General features: G+C 35.9%; 1 protein-coding gene across 22 annotated transcripts in view; it reads right to left on the reverse strand.

Moving 5' to 3' along the window:
* Nucleotides 1-20,198, reverse strand: part of runx3 (RUNX family transcription factor 3) — a 269,502-nt gene that overhangs the window by 157,830 nt on the left and 91,474 nt on the right. For 14 of the 22 annotated variants that reach the window (XR_015505396.1, XR_015505397.1, XR_015505395.1 and 11 more), the window contains one exon: nt 6,325-6,397. The gene's annotated coding sequence lies outside the window, so the exon portion shown is untranslated. Of the gene's footprint in view, nt 1-6,324; nt 6,398-17,847; nt 17,952-18,049; nt 18,301-18,598; nt 18,661-20,198 lie in introns of those variants that run through there. The other 8 variants (XM_087278455.1, XM_087278446.1, XM_087278451.1 and 5 more) reach the window with 3 other exon arrangements.

A 20,198-nucleotide genomic window follows, 5' to 3' on the forward strand; every position in this document is an offset into this window, starting at 1 on the left:
CCAGTGTTTAAGGACAGCGTCATTTTGATGCCCAACAACGAAGTCAAATGACGTTAATATTTGGTTAATTTTAAGTTGTGTTGAAAAGTGACCAAAATCCAACGTCAAGCCAACATCTTAAACCAATGTCATATTAATGTCAAATTTTGACATTTGTTCTTCATGTATGGCAACCAAAATTCAACATCTGATAGACATCATGCATATATATTTACATTAGATGTCGCCTATGCTGTTGCTGTCTATTGGGAGGAATGTGTCAATAGAGCTGGCATTTTAGTACAGGGTAGCGCTCCTTTTTTAATGAATGTGGGACCAAAGTGCAGTGGAGGACTGGCCATCTGGAGTCATTGATTACTCGCATCATAGCGCTTCACTTTTTCCACATTTTTTTTTATGTTACTGCCTTATTCCAAAATGGACTAAATTCATTTATTTGCTCAAAATTAAAAAAAAGAGTTTTTGAAATTGTTGCAAAGTTATTAAAAATAAAAAACCTGAAAAATTACATCAGGATTCACAGGCTTTGCAGTGAAGCTCTAAATTGAACTCAGGTACATTCTGTTTCCACTGATCATTCTTGAGATGTTTCAGCAGCTTAATTGGAGTTCACCTGTGGTCAATTCAGTTGATTGGACATGATTTGAAAAGGCATACACCTGTCTAGATAAGGTCCCAGTGCATGTCAAAGCACAAACCAAGCATGAAGACAAAGAAATTGTCTGTAGACCTTTAAGACAGGATTGTCTCGAGGAACAAAGCTGGGGAAGGTTACAGAAACATTTCTGCTGCTCTAAAAGTTACAAAGAGCACAGTGGCCTCCATCATCCATAAATGGAAGATGTTTGGAAGCACCAGGGGCCTCATGTACGAAGACTTGCGTGGAAATCTTACTAAAACATTGCGTACGCACAAAGCTGTAAATGTGCGTACGCAGAAAAAAATTCAGATGTATGAAACACTGCGTGTGCCGAATCTCATGCATATTCTTTTGTACATCCGAATGAACGTGAAACTGAGCGCAACATGCACGAGCACAAAACCCCTCCCTGCCTCCTCCCCCGTATAAATATGCTAATGACAATGCTAATGGCAAAACCCAACGAAAAAGCAACGGCAAAATTAAGCAAAAAGAGAAACTTTGAACAGAATGTGAAATGGAGGTGCTGCTTTCGGGGGTAGACCGGAGAAAAGCGGTGTTATTTGCAAGTTTGTTCTCCGGAATTAACAACAAAAGAAAAAAATAGAGTGGGAGAGTTTAGCTGATACGGTTAACACAGTTGGGTCTGAACATTGCACTGAGTGAATTAAAAAAGAAATAGTGTGTTTTATATCTTTAAACTGTTGCAGTACTCTTAGCAGTCTCAGTGGCGCACCTCATAAGAAGCATGTGATCATGTACTGACACGTTCGAGCATAAACTCGGCTCGAATCCAGCGTCTGATGAACTCTTTCTTCTTTTTTTCCCTGCTACATATCAGATTTTGCCCACTATTTATCACGAAAAAAGACAAGTAGGAATCATCAATAAGTTAGTGCATCATATTTTATTTGCACATTTATTGAATGGAAATGTTTCTGATTCACGCTTGCAAATTCATCTTCAGATAGTGTCTTTATAGCAATGTGCGTGCAGTAGATCGCTCAGATTACATTGGGAAAACAGGCGACTGCTGCAAATTGTGCTTTAATGTTTAGCTGGTCAACTGTATGGTATGGAAATCTTATATACCTACTAGATGAACCCGTCTCATACAGCTGCCATTGCAAGGCTCAGACACTTTGTAGAGAGGAATTTAACACAACTGCCTCTAGGAGTCGCCAATGGAAATAAAACAGACACGCACAAAAAATGTGCATACGCCTGCCAGAAAGCTGCCGTGAACCTGCGCACATTCCCACGTTCAGTTCATTGTTAGTAAATCCAAACGTGAGCTATTCTGATCGTGAAACCTGGCGTACGCAAAGTTTTTGTGCGTACGCAGCGTTGATACATGAGGCCCCAGGACTCTTCCTAGAGCTGGCCGGCCATCTAATCTGAGTGATCAGGGGAGAAGGGCCTTAGTCAGGGAGGTGATCAATAATCCGATGGTCTCTCTGTTTGAGCTCCAGCATTCTTCTAAGGAAATAGGAGAAGTTTTCAGAAGGACCACCATCTGTGCAGCATTAGAGATCAATCAGACCTGTATGGTTAATTGGCCAGACAGAAGCCACTCCTTAGTAAAGGGCACATAGCAGACCTGGAATTTGCCAAAAGGTATCTGAAACAATATTCTCAGGTCTGATGAGACTAAAATTAAACTCTTTAAAGTGAACGCAAGGCGTTAAGTTTGGAGAAAACCAGGCATGGTGCACCACCAGTCTAATACCATCCCTACAGTGAAGCATGGTGGTGGCAGCATCATGCTGTGGGGATGTTTTTCAGCAGCAGGAACTGGAAGACTAGTCAGGATAGAGGGAAAGATGAATGCAGCAATGTACAGAGACATCCTGAATGAAAACCTGCTTCAGAGTGCTCTTGATCTCAGACTGGGGCGATGGTTCATCTTCCAGCAGGACAATGACCCAAAACACACCGCCAAAATATCAATGGAGTGACTTCACAACAACTCGGTCCTTGAGTGGCTCAGCCAGAGAACATCTATTGAACATCTCTGGAGAAATCTAAAACGGCTGCACACTGTCGCTTCCCATTAAACCTAAAAAACTTGAGAGGAACTTGAGAGGAACTGCAAAGAGGAATAGGAAAGCTTGTGGCACCATATTTAAAAAGACTTGAGACTTTTTAATTTTTAATAAATTTGCAACAATTAAAAAAAACAAACACAGTATTGTGTGTAGAATTTTGAGGAAATCAATGAATTTAATGCATTTTGGAATAAGGCTGTCAAATTAAAAAATGTGGAAAAAGTGAAGTGAAGCACTATGAATACTTTCCGGATGCACTGTATAGACACATTTATCATCAAGGGGTTTCCCAGTGGTCAGAATGCAAATATTTGTTCAAATTAAAAAATATATAATTTCACATCATTTTTCTTTTCGGGCATTGTCAACAAAGAGTGTGTGTTTGTGTGCATGGAAATATCCAATCTAACTCTATCCTAATTCTAACAGAGGGAGCGAATCGTTTGCGAATGAATCTCCATTATGAACGATTCGTGTGAATCATCGATATCCCTGTGTATCATGTGCACATCCGTCTTTCTGATCTAAATGGTATATCACATTTGTAACATTCAATAATTTAGGGTGGAAAAGATGCAAATTGAGGCAAAGAAACGTGTTATCAGAAACCCTTATACCGTACAGTACGTTACTTCAAAATCTAGCCATTACTTCACTTAGCCGTCAATATTACAAGTTTCTGGCACCGCAGCATCTTGTTGTCGTATTTCATTTACATTGTTTGCTGGCTTTATTCAACAAAACTAGCATAAGCCTGGTATTTAGTGCAAGTTGGTGCTACTTTGCTTTATGGTCAGCGCAGTAAAAGACAGTATTATCATCAATGACGTTACTTGTTAAGCACTAAAATTCGTAACATGCAAAATCGTAAAAAACAAAATCTTGCCTATTAAATGTTCTGCCTTTGTGCTTTGCTTTCTTTGTTTGCTCATTACCAAACCCGCAGACATAGCTAAAGTCCAGCATCTTCACATTGGCTTTTGTCTAAGTGTGGTTCAATGACTTTTGTCTTGGGAGCACTGTACAAATGTGGCGGTGGTATTGACGCATGCTCAGGGTCCGTATGTGATATCTAGTGTATATATCTAAGAAGTCATAGTCATAACGTTCACACAATGTCAAGCTGTAGCCTCATTAGATGTTGATATTTGGTTGTTTTTTGGTTGCAAAAGTGACCAAAATCTTTTTTTCGTTCTGTTATCGATGTGGCAGATGTGAAATTGGCATTTGTTTGACTTCAATCAAATATAATGGTTGAAAACATTGACCGAGATATTTTTATTACAGTAAAATACAAGTCTACACAAAAAAACCTAGAAAGGGTTTCACTTTTTTGGTGAAAACTTTTTTTTTCATGACCAGGCTTACATTTGCATGGAATTGCTCCATTGAATAAAAACAGCTAACTGTGATGCAACATATGCAAGATGCAATGCGAAGGCCTGTTCGAGACACATTCGTGTTACTCAAAATCACTTTTAAACAGCCAGCTAAAGCCACATCGTGGTCAATTATGTAATGACCAGCGCAATAAGAGTGCCACAAATTCCTGTAGGCTGTTAACAAGAAGATATTATGATAATCAGATGCAAGTCATCTAACAACGCTGGTCAGAAGGGATTCACTTCTGCAAAAGCATGCAGTAAGTAAAAAAAGTTTCCCAACTTAAAATCAAGATTTTTTTTCACTAAATGGTGCAAAGCTTAGTAAATCCTGACAGTAGCTTATGAACGGCAAAAAAGGCTCGCACTGACACAAGCTGTTACTGAATCTGGCCCCTATTGATGTTATTCTTCGCAAACAAGCGCAACAATTGGAATCTTTTTGGCTCGAGACTTTCGGTCTCTTTCACTTCCGTTTGATTTTTTTTCTACATTAAAACCAGATTGCTATGCTGCTTACAAATTGATATTTTCTTCTTGTATCATTCTACTATGTATGTATAGTCATGAACACATTTGTTTGTAGAGCAAGTAGTTTGACCATTTTCTGCCATGTAATATCCCCAGTCATTTCTCCCTATAGGTGATAGAATTGCAAGTTCAAGTTACTTCAGTTCAATTTAATTTAATTTAATTTAATTTAATTTAATTTAATTTAATTTAATTTAATTTAATTTAATTTAATTTAATTTAATTTAATTATTAATTTAATTTAGTTCAGTTCAGTTCAATTAAATTAAATTAAATTAAATTAAATTAAATTAAATTAAATTAATAATTAATAATTAAATTAAATTAAATTCAATTAAATTGAATTGAATTAAACTGAATTGAACTAAATTAAATTAAATTAAATTAATAATTAAATTAAATTAAATTAAATTAATAATTAATAATTAAATTAAATTAAATTAAATTAAATTAAATTAAATTAAATTAAATTAAATTAAATTAAATTAAATTAAATTTAGTTCAATTCAATTCAGTTCATTTTAATTTAATTTAATTATTAATTTAATTTAATTTAATTTAATTTAATTTAATTTAGTTCAATTCAATTCAATTCAATTCAATTTAATTTAATTTAATTTAATTTAATTTAATTTAATTTAATTTAATTTAATTTAATTTAATTTAATTTAATTTAATTAAGTTTATTTGTATAGCGCTTTTCGCAATAATTATTGTTTCAAAGCGTCTTTACAAAAGGTGCACATTATTCAGGGTTCATACAGATTTTTACTAAAAAAAAATCCATGACTTTTAAGTCAATTTTCATGACCTAATGTTTCATGTAATGTCTACGTATACGTGGTAAATCATAAGAAACGTTCACATTTATTACAGCATTTTATAAAACACGCAATAGTTAAAATTCATTTTTGTATATATGTAAAATAGATGATGATGCTTACACAGCACTAATAATGCATGAGCAAGTTTATGGCCAAGAAAAGAAAAGAATAAAAACAACTAACATCCATTCCAGTATACAGATATTTGTCCAACTAATTTTAGATAATTTAATAGTTTGTTAAACTAGTAATAGTAGGTAAAACTACTTCTATTATAAAGCTGCGATCCCACTGCATGTTTCGCTCCATTGACTTCCATTTATAGACATGTGAATGCGGCAGACCAGAAAGTTAAAAGCTTGGTGAATTCTTAATTGCGAAATCACATCAGGTGATTGCATTAGACCAATAGAAGATAATTTAAAATAAGAAATTTCAAATATGGAGCGATCGCTCAAATTTATTAACATCATATCACATTGTTTAACCTCGCCCCTTTTCGCAGCGATGTACGACGGAATTTAAGTTGCAACTTAAGTTGCTTTAGACAAACATGTCTGCTAAATAACTAAATGTAATTTCCATGACTTTTCCGAAACCATGTGGGTTTTTCTGTTTTTCCAAAACTTTTCCAGGCCTGGAAAATGTCATGTCAAAATTCCAAGACTTTTCCAGGTTTTCCATGACAGTATGACCCCTCATTATTACATTACAATCAAATATAAGTTGTTATATAGAAAAATAGTTAACCTGCAGTTTTATAGCATATAGATTACGTTTATGTGTGCATGTTTAATGAAGTGTATTTGTGTATTAAGTGTATGTGTTGTCCATGAAAGTTCTAAAACAATCGCAAAAACGAATATACTTTCACATTGCAGAATAAGGTTAGTAGTTACCTGACACAGATGCATTCTTGATTTCAAAGATGCCATTTTGCTGGAATATTTGCCACATGGGAAGCCACGTAGTCTGTAAAAACAGTAAAGAGAAAAGTTATATAAATGAAAAAAAAAAAGTCAGTTCAAAAGGAAACAGAGTATCAAGATATGTATGGAAATGATGCCTTTTTGTGCAGTATGTAAAAAAAAAAAAAAAAAACCCATGAAATATTTATGTTATTCCAATAAATCCACATTTACTTTGGACCATGGGTGCCGCCATTGTTCTCAATGAAGAAATCTGTTGCAACTGTAAACAAAGCTCAAATGGGGACACAGAATAATGATATGGTGCCACTGTGAGCAGCTTTTGCTTGTAAAAAAAAGCAAAAGGTTGTTTTAGTGCTTGTTTTTGGGGGGATAACATAATGTGTTCTTTTCTACAGATTTCCAAAAGGGTCATCATTTACATTATATTTTGTCATACAAGTCTTGATACGCAGGGTTAGGCCTGTCACAATAATCAATATTATCATGCAAAACATGAACATTCATTCATTCATTTTCCTTTGACTTAGGGTGCTTTCACACCTGTGAATCGATTCAGTTGTTCCGAAACAAGGATTAAAATTGTTATAGTGTTGCTCTTTGCGCTTGGAGCGGTTCGCTTTCACACGGCAAAGTTTCTAATCGAACCAAAAGAGCTAAAACAAGTCACATGAGAGTAAACTCTCCTCACATTGGTCGCTGGGTTTTAGGCTTGGGTGGTATCCAAATTTTGATACCGTAAAACCACCACAGCTTCACATTTTTTAAAAATTTTATTTTACAGCATTTACACCGGTTTCTGATACTGTGTAAATGTAAAAAATATACTTTTAACTTAGGTAAGCACTTAGAAATGTGTCTCAAATTCCAAAAGCAGTCTCTGACATTTGACATCTTTATTATTGTGGACACTATGATGACTCTAAACATTGTCAATTGGCCGATCACTATGACCGGATGTCTGCATGATGCTTGACAGATGTCGATTAAACAGTTTGCGGCTGACCGGAGAAATGCAGAGCAACTTTTTTTTTCACATGAGAACATTAGGTGGAAAAAAAAAAATACTGTGGTGCAACGAACATGAGTACATTTCTGTAGCTCAAGCAGGAGGGCCTGGTGCAAACATGATCAAGATGTGCGATGAGTCTGATCATAAAACAAAATGAACAGGATAAAAAAATAAAAAAAAACTCCTTTCTAAGCTTTCATTCTTACTGTACATCCATGCATATTTCTCACCATGCATCTAAACAGACTTTTTTTTTTCATGAACTTATATACACTATATACTATAGTGTATGCTATATATACACTACCTGACAAAAGACTTGCCACCTATCCAGGTTTTAGGAACAGCAAATAATTACTGGACTTCTAGTTGATCATTTGGTATCAGAAGTGGCTTATATGAAAGGAAAAGGCCTCTAGATTACGCTTATTTCACCAAAATAAAAAAAGATCATGCCTTGATTTTGAATCATTTAATTAGGACAGTAAGGTCTGACTTGCTTAGACAAAAGTCTTGTCACAATAGAAATAATGTATAGTATAGAATATAAAGTCATGCTGCAGTGGAAACAGAATGATTATTGTGCATGACTACCATGAGCTTGGAGGACTGCATCCATACATCCCTGCAATGACTTAAATCACTTATAAATAAAGTCATCTGGAATGGCAAAGAAAGCGTTCCTGCAGGACTCCCAGAGTTCATCAAAATCTTTTGGATTCATCTTCAATGCCTCCTCCTTCATCTCACCCCAAACATGCTTGATAATGTTCATGTTTGGTGACCGGGCTGGCCAATGCTGGAGCCCCTTGACCTTCTGTGCTTTCAGGAACTTATATGTGGAGGCTGAAGTATGAGAAGGAGCGCTATCCTGCTGAAGAATTTGCCCTCTCCTGTGGTTTGTAATGTAAAGTCCAGCCCAATTGTCTTGATACCTCAAGCTGTTGATGTTGCCATCCACTCTGCAGATCTCTTGCACGTGCCCATACTGAATGTAACACCAAACCATGACTTTTCCTTTACAAAACTTGGTTGATTTACAATGACTGGGTTCCAGTAAGTCTTCTGCAGTATTTGTGATGATTGGGATGCAGTTCAACAGATGATTGATCTGAAAAATCGATCTTCTGCCACTTTTCCAAATGATCAACTAGAAGTCAAGTTATTATTTGTTGCTCTTACAGCTGGGATTGATGACAAGACTTTTGTCAGGTAGTGTATGTAATGATTGTTGTACTATAAACGTAATGACTATATTGTACGGGTCAACTGTATATGAAGAGTTTATATTCAAAAACCTCTAAAGTGCCGTCTAAAATGTTCTTCTGAAATGAGCTTTTTTTATCAGCCTCTTGTGTTTATTTTTAGCAGTGTTGTGCAGGTTCCTTTAAAAGAGTAAGTAGTTATAGTTACTTCTCACAAATAGGGAAAGTAACTTTTGCTTTAATTTAAAAAAAAGTCTAATTTGTCAAATGTCTATAAAATAAATATTAACAAACATTCTTGCCTTTCACTTCAACGAGGGAAAAGTAGTGCTTATATTTCCATTTTACAAACGTTACCTTTGAACTTGTTGGATTTGCTATCGTTCTGACTTCTGGTCGTTGGTGTGTGCCACTGACTGTGCGTGTGCGCATGTGTGAACACCCACTCTACTCTGCCTCTGATTGGCAAACGATGGAAATGTACTCTATCTAAGCCAATCATCACATTCTCAATTACACCATGCTCACAGACTTACCAGTCATCATCACTGGTTGGTTATGTCTCCCGCCCCAGCCCAGAACACACACACACCCCAGAGAAAGAGAGGTCCTATGGCTGAGAGAGATGCTGCTCGTATGAAAACCGCTTTATTGTTCTCAATTATATTAACGCGCATTTTACTGTGAGTAACGGTAAAATCATTGTAATGGGGAAATAGTCATTCATTTGATTACTTGTTACTGAATAAAGTATCAATGTTAGGAAAGCTGTTTATTTATAGCGCTGGTATTCACATCACTAATGTTCAGTAATTCCAATTTAAAAAATATATATAAATTTATCTTCGATATAAAAGTGAATTTACAGAACCCACACAAGAAGACTCGTTTTGGAAATTTCAGATGGGACTTAGAGAGACTTTTCCATCTGAACTCTTTATATTCTGTCTTCATACCCCAATCCCAACCCTAGTTCCTAGTCACACAGAGAGCATTTTACATTTTGACAGTAACCCAGAGGAAACCCACGCCAACACGAGGAGAACATGCATATCCCACACAGAAATTCCAACTGACCCAGCCGGGACTCGAACCAGCGACCTTCTTACTCATGGTGGCTCAGTGGCTAACCACTGAGCCACCATGCCACCTTGCACTTACATTTGCAAAAACAGTTCAGTTACCTTAATCTTAATTGGGACAACACAAAGGAATCCAGCACACACACACACACACACACACACACACACACACACACACAGGGCAACCCACAGTCAAGAAATTCGCCTTGATTTCATTGAAACGTGGGCGTCATGAGAATACCAAACCCATCTAAACAGACCACTGGCACCACCATGACTCACATCAGAGAATCCTGTCAAACCATTTTCCAGTGAAACTCTTGGGTTTAATCAGTCTTATTATTGTGGATTTTATAGCATTGATCTTGAAGAGTCATGTGATAGGTGCAAAAGTACCTAAATATTTGAGAGTTGGTTTTTCGATGTGCTTTTAGCACAGTATAAAAATAACAGTTATAATAAAAAACAATAGTAACACTTTAGTTTATGTCACAATTCATGCTACTGACTACTGGTTTATTGCCTGCCTATTATTAAGATAGGAACGGTTCATTAGTAGTTATAAAATATGATCTTATTCTGCCACCCTAATCCTACCCAAAACTTAAACCCAACCTTATAACTATTAATAAACAGCTACTTAGCAGTTTATTAAGCTAGTAGTGTTAGTTAATAGTTTGATAATACCGTAAATTGTGACATGAAGTGTTACTAAAACATTTGCCATAAACTTGAAGGAAACTGACATAGACATTTGAAAACCCACAAACCAACTAGTAACTGCTGGTCACAAGATACAGACGTGTACAAGAAGACATATAAAAGATAAAAACTAGCAATTCTGTTTTATTTACAACACTCTTTACTCAGCTTTTAATTTAGGCATTCAAACTATTACTAAAGCAAATGAAATTACAATTTTAAGTGATACTAAAACATCATGGCGTGACATACATAAGCATTGCTAATTTATTTTAGTATATGGTGATTTCTCAATGTGCTTTCGCTTTAGCACAGTTTAAGAAATAATAATGATAAAAACGTTAACATTGTAGTTTAGTTTGCAATTTATACTATGTAAATGTAATGTCTATTTATATAGCGCATTTATCGTGTATGGCCATACACCCAAAGCGCTTCACAATCATGAGGAGGGGGGTCTCTCCACACCACCACCAGTGTGCAGCATCCGCGTGGATGATGCAACGGCAGCCACAGGATAACGGCGCCAGTGCGCTCACCACACACCAGCTATTGGTGAAATGAACAGACAGTGATGAAGCCAATTCAGTGGATGTGGATGATTGAGAGGCCATGATGGAGGGAATTTGGCCAGGACTCCAGGGTTACACTCCTACACTTTACGAGAAGTGCTATGGGATTTTTAATGACCACAGAGAGCCAGGACCTAAGTTTAACGTCTCTATCTCTAACGTCTATTATCAAGATATGAACTGTTCATTAGTGCAGTAGTTATAAAGTATGATCTCATCCCTAATCCCAAAAGCTGAACTCAACTTCTACCTTACTAACTATTAACAAACAGCTACTTGGTAGTTTATTAAGCTGGTAGTGTTAATTAATGGATTGTTAATACCGTGAATTTTTACCTAAACTACAGTGTTGCCAAAAACTTCGCTATAAACTTGAAGGAAACCGTTTTGAGATTTTTATTGACAACACAGAGTCAGAAGCTCAGTTTAACATCTCATCCGAAAGACAGATACTATTGACTACTTGCTTATTACCTGTCTATTATTAAGATATGAACTGTTCATTAGCAGTTAAAAAGTATGATCTCATCCCTAATCTCAAAATCGAAACCCAACTTCTACTTTACCAATAATAAACAGCTCATTCAATTTATGAAGCTATATCACTGAAAAAAAAAATATTCAAAGATGATTCCTTGGATTTGCTCAATTTTTTTTTTACGTTAAGAGATTGTAAACTATTTATTTGGGCTGAACTTAAACCAACAAATTAAGTTGAACATTATTAAACTTAATTTGTTTGTTTAAATTCAACACAAATAACAGTTGCAACAGTTCTGCATGCAACATCTTTTTTAGTAGTGTTAGTTAATGGTTTGTTAGTACTGTAAATTGTGATCCAATCTAAAGTGTTACCAAAAAGTTTGCCATAAACTTGAAGGAAACTGACATAGACATTTGAAAACCCACAAACCGGCTAGTATCTGCTGGTCACAAGATACAGAAGTGAACAAGAAGACGTATAAAATATATAAACTAGCAATTCTGTTTTATTTACAACACTCTTCATTTAGCTTTTAATTTATCTAAAATTTAAAAAAAGCAATTCACTTTTACTAAAAACAATTAATATTACAATTTTAAGTGACACTAAAATATCATAGTGTGACACATGCATTAGCATTGCAAATTTATTTTATTATATGGTGATTTCTCGATGTGCTTTCGCTTTAGCGCAGTATAAAAAAATAATAATAAAAAACTTTGCTAACATTGTAGTTTAGGTTGCAATTCATATGTAAATATAATGTCTATTTATATAGCGCATTTATCGTGTATGGCCATACACCCAAAGCGCTTCACAATCATGAGGAGGGGGGTCTCTCCACACCACCACCAGTGTGCAGCATCCGCCAGGATGATGCAACGGCAGCCACAGGACAACGGCGCCAGTGCGCTCACCACACACCAGCTATTGGTGAAATGAACAGACAGTGATGAAGCCAATTCAGTGGATGGAGATGATTGGGAGGCCGTGATGGGTAAGGGCTGATGGAGGGAATTTGGCCAGGACACCGGTGTTACACTCTTACTCTTTACAAGAAATGCCATGGGATTTTTAATGACCACAGAGAGTTAGGACCTTAGTTTAATGTCTCATCCGAAAGACAGATACTACTTGCTCATTGCCTGTCTATTATTAAGATATGAACTGTTCATTAGTAGTTCTAAAGTATAACTCATCCCCAATCACAAAACTTAAACTCAACTTCTACCTTATAACTATATAAACAGCTCATTATTAAGCTGGTAGTGTAAATGGTTTGTTAATACTGTGAATTGAAACTGATATAGACATTTGGAAACCCACACACTAACTAGTAACTGCTGGTTACAAGATAGACGTATAAAAGGCATATAAAAGCTATAAACTAGCAATTTTGACGTTTCACTCTATTTGGAGGTAAAACGTCCAAGGAATTACTTGAATTTGGCATGGAAGGGATGTTGTGATAGACGTTTCTCCCTATTTTTTATGTAAATCTAAGTAAAACGGTTTCTTGAACTGGACAAAAATGCGAGGCGGGGTTTGATTTTGTCCATGGGAGTTGATTGGATGATTGTGGTGTGCTGTTGATGGATCTCATGTGAGTGACAGGTTGATCCCGCCTCTTGTGCCAACAAACACCAATCAGAGAAAGGATGTTCTTGATGAGGGAGGTGTTTTTTTTTTTGATAGATGACTACAAATGCATATTAAATAAGTGAAAATAGATCTAATAAAAAAGTAAATAATTAAATAAAATAGGTTGTGTTTGCCAGTATTTGTGAAATTTAAATTTTCAATAATTTTATAAATACATTATTTTTATAATATAAATAAATAATTGAGAAATTTAAAAAACAATATTACACTATATTAAAGAATATTATGTTATATTATAATATATTAAATTATTATTAAATATTATTTTATTTTAAACAATGGTATTATATCATATTATATTATTACATAACATTATATTGTATTATATTATATTACAATAGTATAGTGTATTATTATTAAAATTATATTATATTAAACAGTATTATATATTATATTATTTTAAATTACATTACAGTAGATTATATTATATTACAATATTGTATTATATTATATTACAAACATTTATTATATTATTATTAAATATTAAATTATATAATTATTAAATATTATATTATATTAAACAGTATTATATTATATTATATTACATTACATTATATTGTTACAATATTATTTTATATTAAAAAGGTTTATTTTATTATATTATATTATATTATATTATATTATATTATATTATATTATATTATATTATATTATATTACATTAGAGTGAAATCGCCTTGTGAAATGAAGTAAGCAAGACTTCCTTGATTGACCAATATCACCAGAAAAACCCTGACGGTCAACCAGTCCCACCAGCTTTACCTAAATCAGCATCAACCCATCTAAACCAGCACGCAACTAGCCTCAACCGGTTTTCTCGATTCCTGTTTACTTCTGCGCACCGTCAAAACTTCCACTGATAAACAACTCATCAATGTATTGCAGAATGAAAGATGGAAAATGACCTCAGCACTATGCGATGCTTATGATGAGATAAATGCAACTGCAGCTTTAGTGGACAGACTTTATGACATGTCCAGTGACTCATGGAAACTGCAGACCTAAAATCAGTAGTGCTCAAAATCAATTCTCTCACATTGTTTTTTTCTAAAGAAACAGTCAAAAGAGGCGTTGAGTCATGGCTTATGAGTCTAAAAATTAATAATAACCCAAATAAAAATGAAAAGACAAAACCCACACATATGCATAAATCAAAATGTCAACAAGTGTCATTAACATTTAAGTCAATGCTACAATAATTACGCAACGCATGATGTATGTTTAATTTCACTTTATCAAAATAAATAATATGAAAATGAGAAAACATCTAGAAATAAATATTAACATTTAATATACATTCACTGGCCACTTTATTAGGTACACCTTACTGGTACCGGGTTGGACCCCCTTTTGCCTTCAGAACTGCCTAATCCTTTGAGGCATAGATTCAACAAGGGACTGGAAATATTCCTTAGAGATTTTGGGCCATATTGACATGATACCATTATGCAGTTGCTGCAGATTTGACGGCTGCACATCCATGGCGCGAATCTCCCGTTCCACCACATCCCAAAGGTGCTCTATTAGATTGAGTTCTGGTAATTGTGGAGGCCATTTGAGTACAGTGAACTCATTGTCATGTTCAAGAAACCAGTCTGAGATGATTTACGCTTTATGATATGGTGCGTTATGCTGCTGGAAGTAGCCATTAGAAGATCAGAACACTGAGGTCATAAAGGGATGGACATGGTCAGCAACAATACTCAGGTAGGCTGTGGTGCTGACACGATGCTCTATTGGTACTAATGGGCCCAAAGTGTGCCAAGAAAATACCCCCCACAGTATTACACCACCACCACCAGCCTGAACAATTGATACAAGGCAGGATGGATCCATGCTTTCATGTCGTTGATGCCAAATTCTGACCCTACCATCTGAATGTCACAGCAAAAAATCAGACCAGGCAATATTTTTCCAATCTTCTATTATTCATTTTTGGTGAGCCTGTGTGAATTGTAGCGCCAGTTTCCTGTTCTTAGCTGACAAGAGTTGCACGTGGTGTGGTCTTCTGCTGCTGTAACCCATCAGCCTCAAGGTTGGACGTGTTGAGCGTTCAGAGATGCTCATCTGCCTTTTTGAGTAACCTTTCTATCAGCTTAAACCAGTCTGGCCATTCCCCTCTGACCTCTGACATCAATAAGGCATTTGCGCCCACAGAACTGTCGCTCACTGGATATTTTCTCTTCTTCAGAACATTCTCTGTAAACCCTTGAGATGGTTGTTTGTGAAAACCCCAGTAGATCAGCAGTTTCTGAAATAGTCAGACCTGCCATCTGGCACCAACAACCATGCTACGTTCAAAGTCACTTAAATCACCTTTCTTCCCCATTCTGATGCTCGGTTTGAACTGCAGCAGTTCGTCTTGACCATGTCTACATGCCTAAATGCATTGAGTTGCTGCCATGTGATTGGCTGATTAGAAATTTGCATTAACAAAAAGTTGGACAGGTGTACCTAATAAAGTGGCCGGTAAGTGTACCGTCACAACACATTTTAATGGCTTCATGACAGTCATGTTTATGACAGATTTATGACCAACTCGTTGTCTTGGCAATGTCAGCATAAACTAGAAGCTGCAATGGTTTTTTGTTTTTTTCGTATTGTGACGCAGTTAACAGAAAATTGGAATATTAAATGGAAAAACAGTAGGCGTGTCTTGTTTTTTTCTACTGTAAGCTGATTGGATGTAGTAAAGTAGGGATTTCATTAAGAGAGGTTGGGAAAAGGGTTTGGGAGAGTTATTACAAACTAACAGACACCTCCTGCTCACCATTTCTGTTTGTTGTCAAAACTGACAGCTGAAGGGGCGTGGCTAAGTATGTTAGCCACGCCCATTACCTCAGACAGACCTAATCTGAGAATTGACCAGCAAAGTAACAGGGAGTGCATTTTCAGATTTCAATTAAAGACGAGAAAAGTAAAGTTTGAAGAAAATTTTATGGTGGCTTGAGAAAGCCTAGTCTGAATGTTTAAAATAGGTTTAAAGTTTAAATAATCAAAGTAGTTTTTAAGAAATTTGAAACAGTTTTAACTACATATAGGTTAGCATGTTTCTAGTATTGATTGGCATGTTTCTTGTAAGGCAGTTGATAGGGTGTTCTGATTGGTTGCTAGTTGGCTGCTAAGATGGTGCTAGGCAGTTGCTAGGGTGTTCTGAGTGGTTGCTAAGGCATTGCTAGGCGGTTGTAAGGATGTTCCAGATGGTTTCTAAGATGTTGCTAGGCAGTTGCTTGGGTTTTCTGAGCGGTTGCTAGGGTGTTGCTAGATGGTTGCTAGGGTGCCCTGAGTGGTTGCAAGACGGTAGCTAAGGTGTTGCTAGGTGGTTGTTAGGCAATTGCTTAGGTGTTCTAGGTTGTTGCTAAGGTGTTGCTAGGTAGTTGCAAAAGTGTTCTAGGTTGTTGCTAAGGTGTTGCTAGGCGGTTGCTGAGGTGTTGCTAGGTGGTTGCTAGGGTGTTCTGAGTGGTTGCTAGGTAGTTGCTAAGATGGTGCAAGGCAATTGCTATGGTGTTCTGAGTGGTTGCCAAGGCATTGCTAGGCGGTTGCTAGGATGTTCCAGGTGGTTTCTAAGATGTTGCTAGGTGGTTGCTAAGGTGTTGCTAGGCGGTTGCTAGGGTGTTCTGAGTGGTTTCTAGGGTGTTCTGAGTTGTTGCTAAGGTGTTGCTAGGTGGTTGTTAGGCAATCACTTAGGTGCTCTAGGTTGTTGCTAAGGTGTTGATAGGTGGTTGCTAGGATGTTCCAGGTGGTTTCTAAGATGTTGCTAGGTGGTTGCTAAGGTGTTGCTAGTCGGTTGCTAGGGTGTTCTGAGTGGTTTCTAGGGTGTTCTGAGTTGTTGCTAAGGTGTTGCTAGGTGGTCGTTAGGCAATCGCTTAGGTGCTCTAGGTTGTTGCTAAGGTGTTGCTAGGCGCTTACTAAAGTGTTCTAGGTTGTTGCTAAGCTATAGCTCGGGTGTTCTGAGATGTTGCTAGGTGGTTGCTAAGGTGTTCTGAGTAGTTGCTAGGCAGTTGCTAACATAAGTTAGCATGGTTCTAGCATGAATTATCATGCTAGCATGTTTCTAGCATAATATAAATTAGCATGCTGTTAGCATGAATTTAGTATGAATTAGCATGTTTCTAGTATGGATTGGTATGGTGTTAGAATGTCCAATTTAAAGTCAATGGCAGTTTTTTTATAATGGAAGTCTATAGGACTGCTGCTAGGGGGCCGTAAGTGGTTGCTAAGGTGTGACTAGTAAGTTGAAAGGTCATCAGTGGTTGACAGATTGGTAGTCTGAGTTAAATGAGCCCAACTATAAGTCTGTATGACAGTCTGGCGCAAAGTTATGAGGTCACAAAGTTTGGTCCAATGTTAAGTCAATGGGGCTTTTCCAAACTTTCAGGTCCGTTTTCGGAAAACCAAAAGTCGGATCAGTTGGAAAAGCTATAGCAACCTGAGTCAGACCAGTTTAAAGGTCTGGAGTGTGTTTGGAGTTTGAAAGGTCTAAAAGGAGATGCATATAGAAATTAGTCTCTGGAGGAGAAGAAGATTATTAAGTTTATGTAGTATAACAGTATGTTGGCTTTTTTTTTGTTTTCAAAGGGCAAGCTATTTTTTTATTTCTTAATGACATGCACAGATGAATTGTTTACCCCAAAATTGGCAGGTGATTAGTAAGCTAACAAAATCCCTATGGTTAGTTTTGATTTCATGTGCACTTTAAAGTGTGACCTTAACACATTACGACTGACACAATTTATGCAAATATTGAAATGAGAATAAATCATTGGCCAGTACACCTGATGACTGATGCCCGTGTGATCTTGATGAAACGGAGTGGGTCTTTATCAGATCTCAGTCACGCTTCCTGTTTTTGACAGGCAGACAGATTTCACAGATGATTCTGCAAAAAAATAAGAAGCAAAACAATACCCGTTTTATAAGACGCTCAGACGGCATGTGTGTGAGCGTCTGCCGCAGCAGAAGTGAGAAACAGTTTACCGTTGCAATAGTGCTGCTTCCGGTCTGAATGGGGGAAACTAAAGCGTCTGGCTGCTTGGTTGTCACGCAAAGGCCCCGGCTAATCATCATAGCACCGTTGGGCCCTCAGACGCAGAAACAGGAAGTGAGCAGGCGACAGAGGAAGTTGTTGGTTTTTTGATGGCCATTGCAGTGGTTTTCAGACTTCTCTCACAGAAAGGGGAGACAGTCAGATGTTCGGCGTGGGAACGGACCAGAGGCTGCTATTTATCCTTGGAGAAATGTGTTTTTCTTTTTTTTTGCACGTCAATATAAGAATATGCAGAGTTTTACCTGTTATTTAGTGCTCTCTCTAAAAATGTAGTTCGTTAAACGCAATTGTTTTAATATCTGCCTTGATCTAAATGATATTATTAGTTTATATTCACATATAGTCTTGATTTAATTGGCTTGTGATTTAAAACTCATAGTCAAAATACATTATATACAATGCTAGGTTGTCATAATCCAATGCAGAGTATGTTTTTCAACTAAATTTAAAGGGATAGTTCACCCAAAATTAAATTTTACTCAGTATTTACTGTACTGTCTCACTCTTTTCGTGGTTATAAAGCTTCATGAGTTTCTTTATTCTGTTGAACACAAAAGAAGATGCTTTGAAGAATGTTATACACCACTAACAATAGACTTTCATGGTCAATTCCACACTTTATTATTTATAATGACGTTATAAATAAGTTATACACATTTAACTTAATGTTTCAAGTCATTTTAATTGATGTACGTTGAAATAACATGTCAAGTTAGTTTGATTAATAGGGATAGTTCATGCAAAAATGTAAATTAACTAATCATTAATCGTCTCATGCAGTTTTAACCCATTTTTACTTTCTTTTTTTCTGTTGAACACAAAAGAGGATGCTTTGAAGAATGTTCGATACCAGTAACAATTTACTTTCATAGTCAATTCCACACTTTATTATTTATAATGACGTTATAAATAAGTTATACACATTTAACTTGATGTTTCAAGTCATTTTAATTGATGTACATTGAAATAACATGTCAAGTTAGTTTGATTAATAGGGATAGTTCATGCAAAAATGTAAATTAACTAATCATTAATCGTCTCATGCAGTTTTAACCCATTTTTACTTTCTTTTTTTCTGTTGAACACAAAAGAAGATGCTTTGAAGAATGTTAGAAACCAGTAACAATTTACTTCCATAGTCAAGTCCACACTTTATTATTTATAATGACGTTATAAATAAGTTATACACATTTAACTTGATGTTTCAAGTCATTTTAATTGATGTACATTGAAATAACATGTCAAGTTAGTTTGATTAATAGGGATAGTTCACGCAAAAATGAAAATTAACTAATCATTAATCGTCTCCTGTAGTTTTAATCTATTTTGAGTTTTTTTATTCTGTTGAACACAAAAGAAGATGCTTTGAAGAATGTTAGAAACCAGTAACAATTTACTTCCATAGTCAAGTCCAAACTTTATTATGTATAATAAAGTTATAAATAAGTTATACACGAATGTGAGGCAGTAGTTTCTGGTATAGGGGGTACTGTGAGAGATGTTAGGAGTAAACTCATACATTATAAGATAATTAATCGATATTACTGGACCCCAGTAAGAATGCATAGGATAGTATTAGGAAAAAATAAACACTGTTGGAAATGTGGTCATTCTGTTGGCACTTTTTTTACATTTAATGTGGAGCTGTCATTTTGTGGCTCCATTCTGGACAAGAGTTATTCAAAACCTAGAGAAATGGCTTGGACAACCTTTACCTTACTCGCCAGGAGTCTGTCTTTTTTGTGATGCATCCACTTTACAGAACGTAATATCTAAAGCACAGACTGGGCTAGTCGTCGCAGGATGTATTATTGTTGCGAGACTGGTGCTGCGAACTCAGATACTTAAGAATTGGATTGAACTGATGACTTCTACTGCATCATATGAGCGAATGTTGGCAAGACTTCAGGAATCCACCCATACTTTTAATCAGAAATGAGGTAGCTTTTTGCAATATTTGGAGAGCACATAAAAAGAAAATTGAAGGGTTGTCAATTTGACCGTCTTGTTATATTGTATTGTATTATTTTATATTTGTTATGATTTTTGTTTTGCTATTATTTTTATTATAATTTGTTT

This window comes from Danio rerio, chromosome 13, assembly GCF_052040795.2.
Source record: "Danio rerio strain M-AB ecotype USA chromosome 13, GRCz13ab, whole genome shotgun sequence".
In the NCBI taxonomy this organism is placed as follows: domain Eukaryota; kingdom Metazoa; phylum Chordata; class Actinopteri; order Cypriniformes; family Danionidae; genus Danio; species Danio rerio.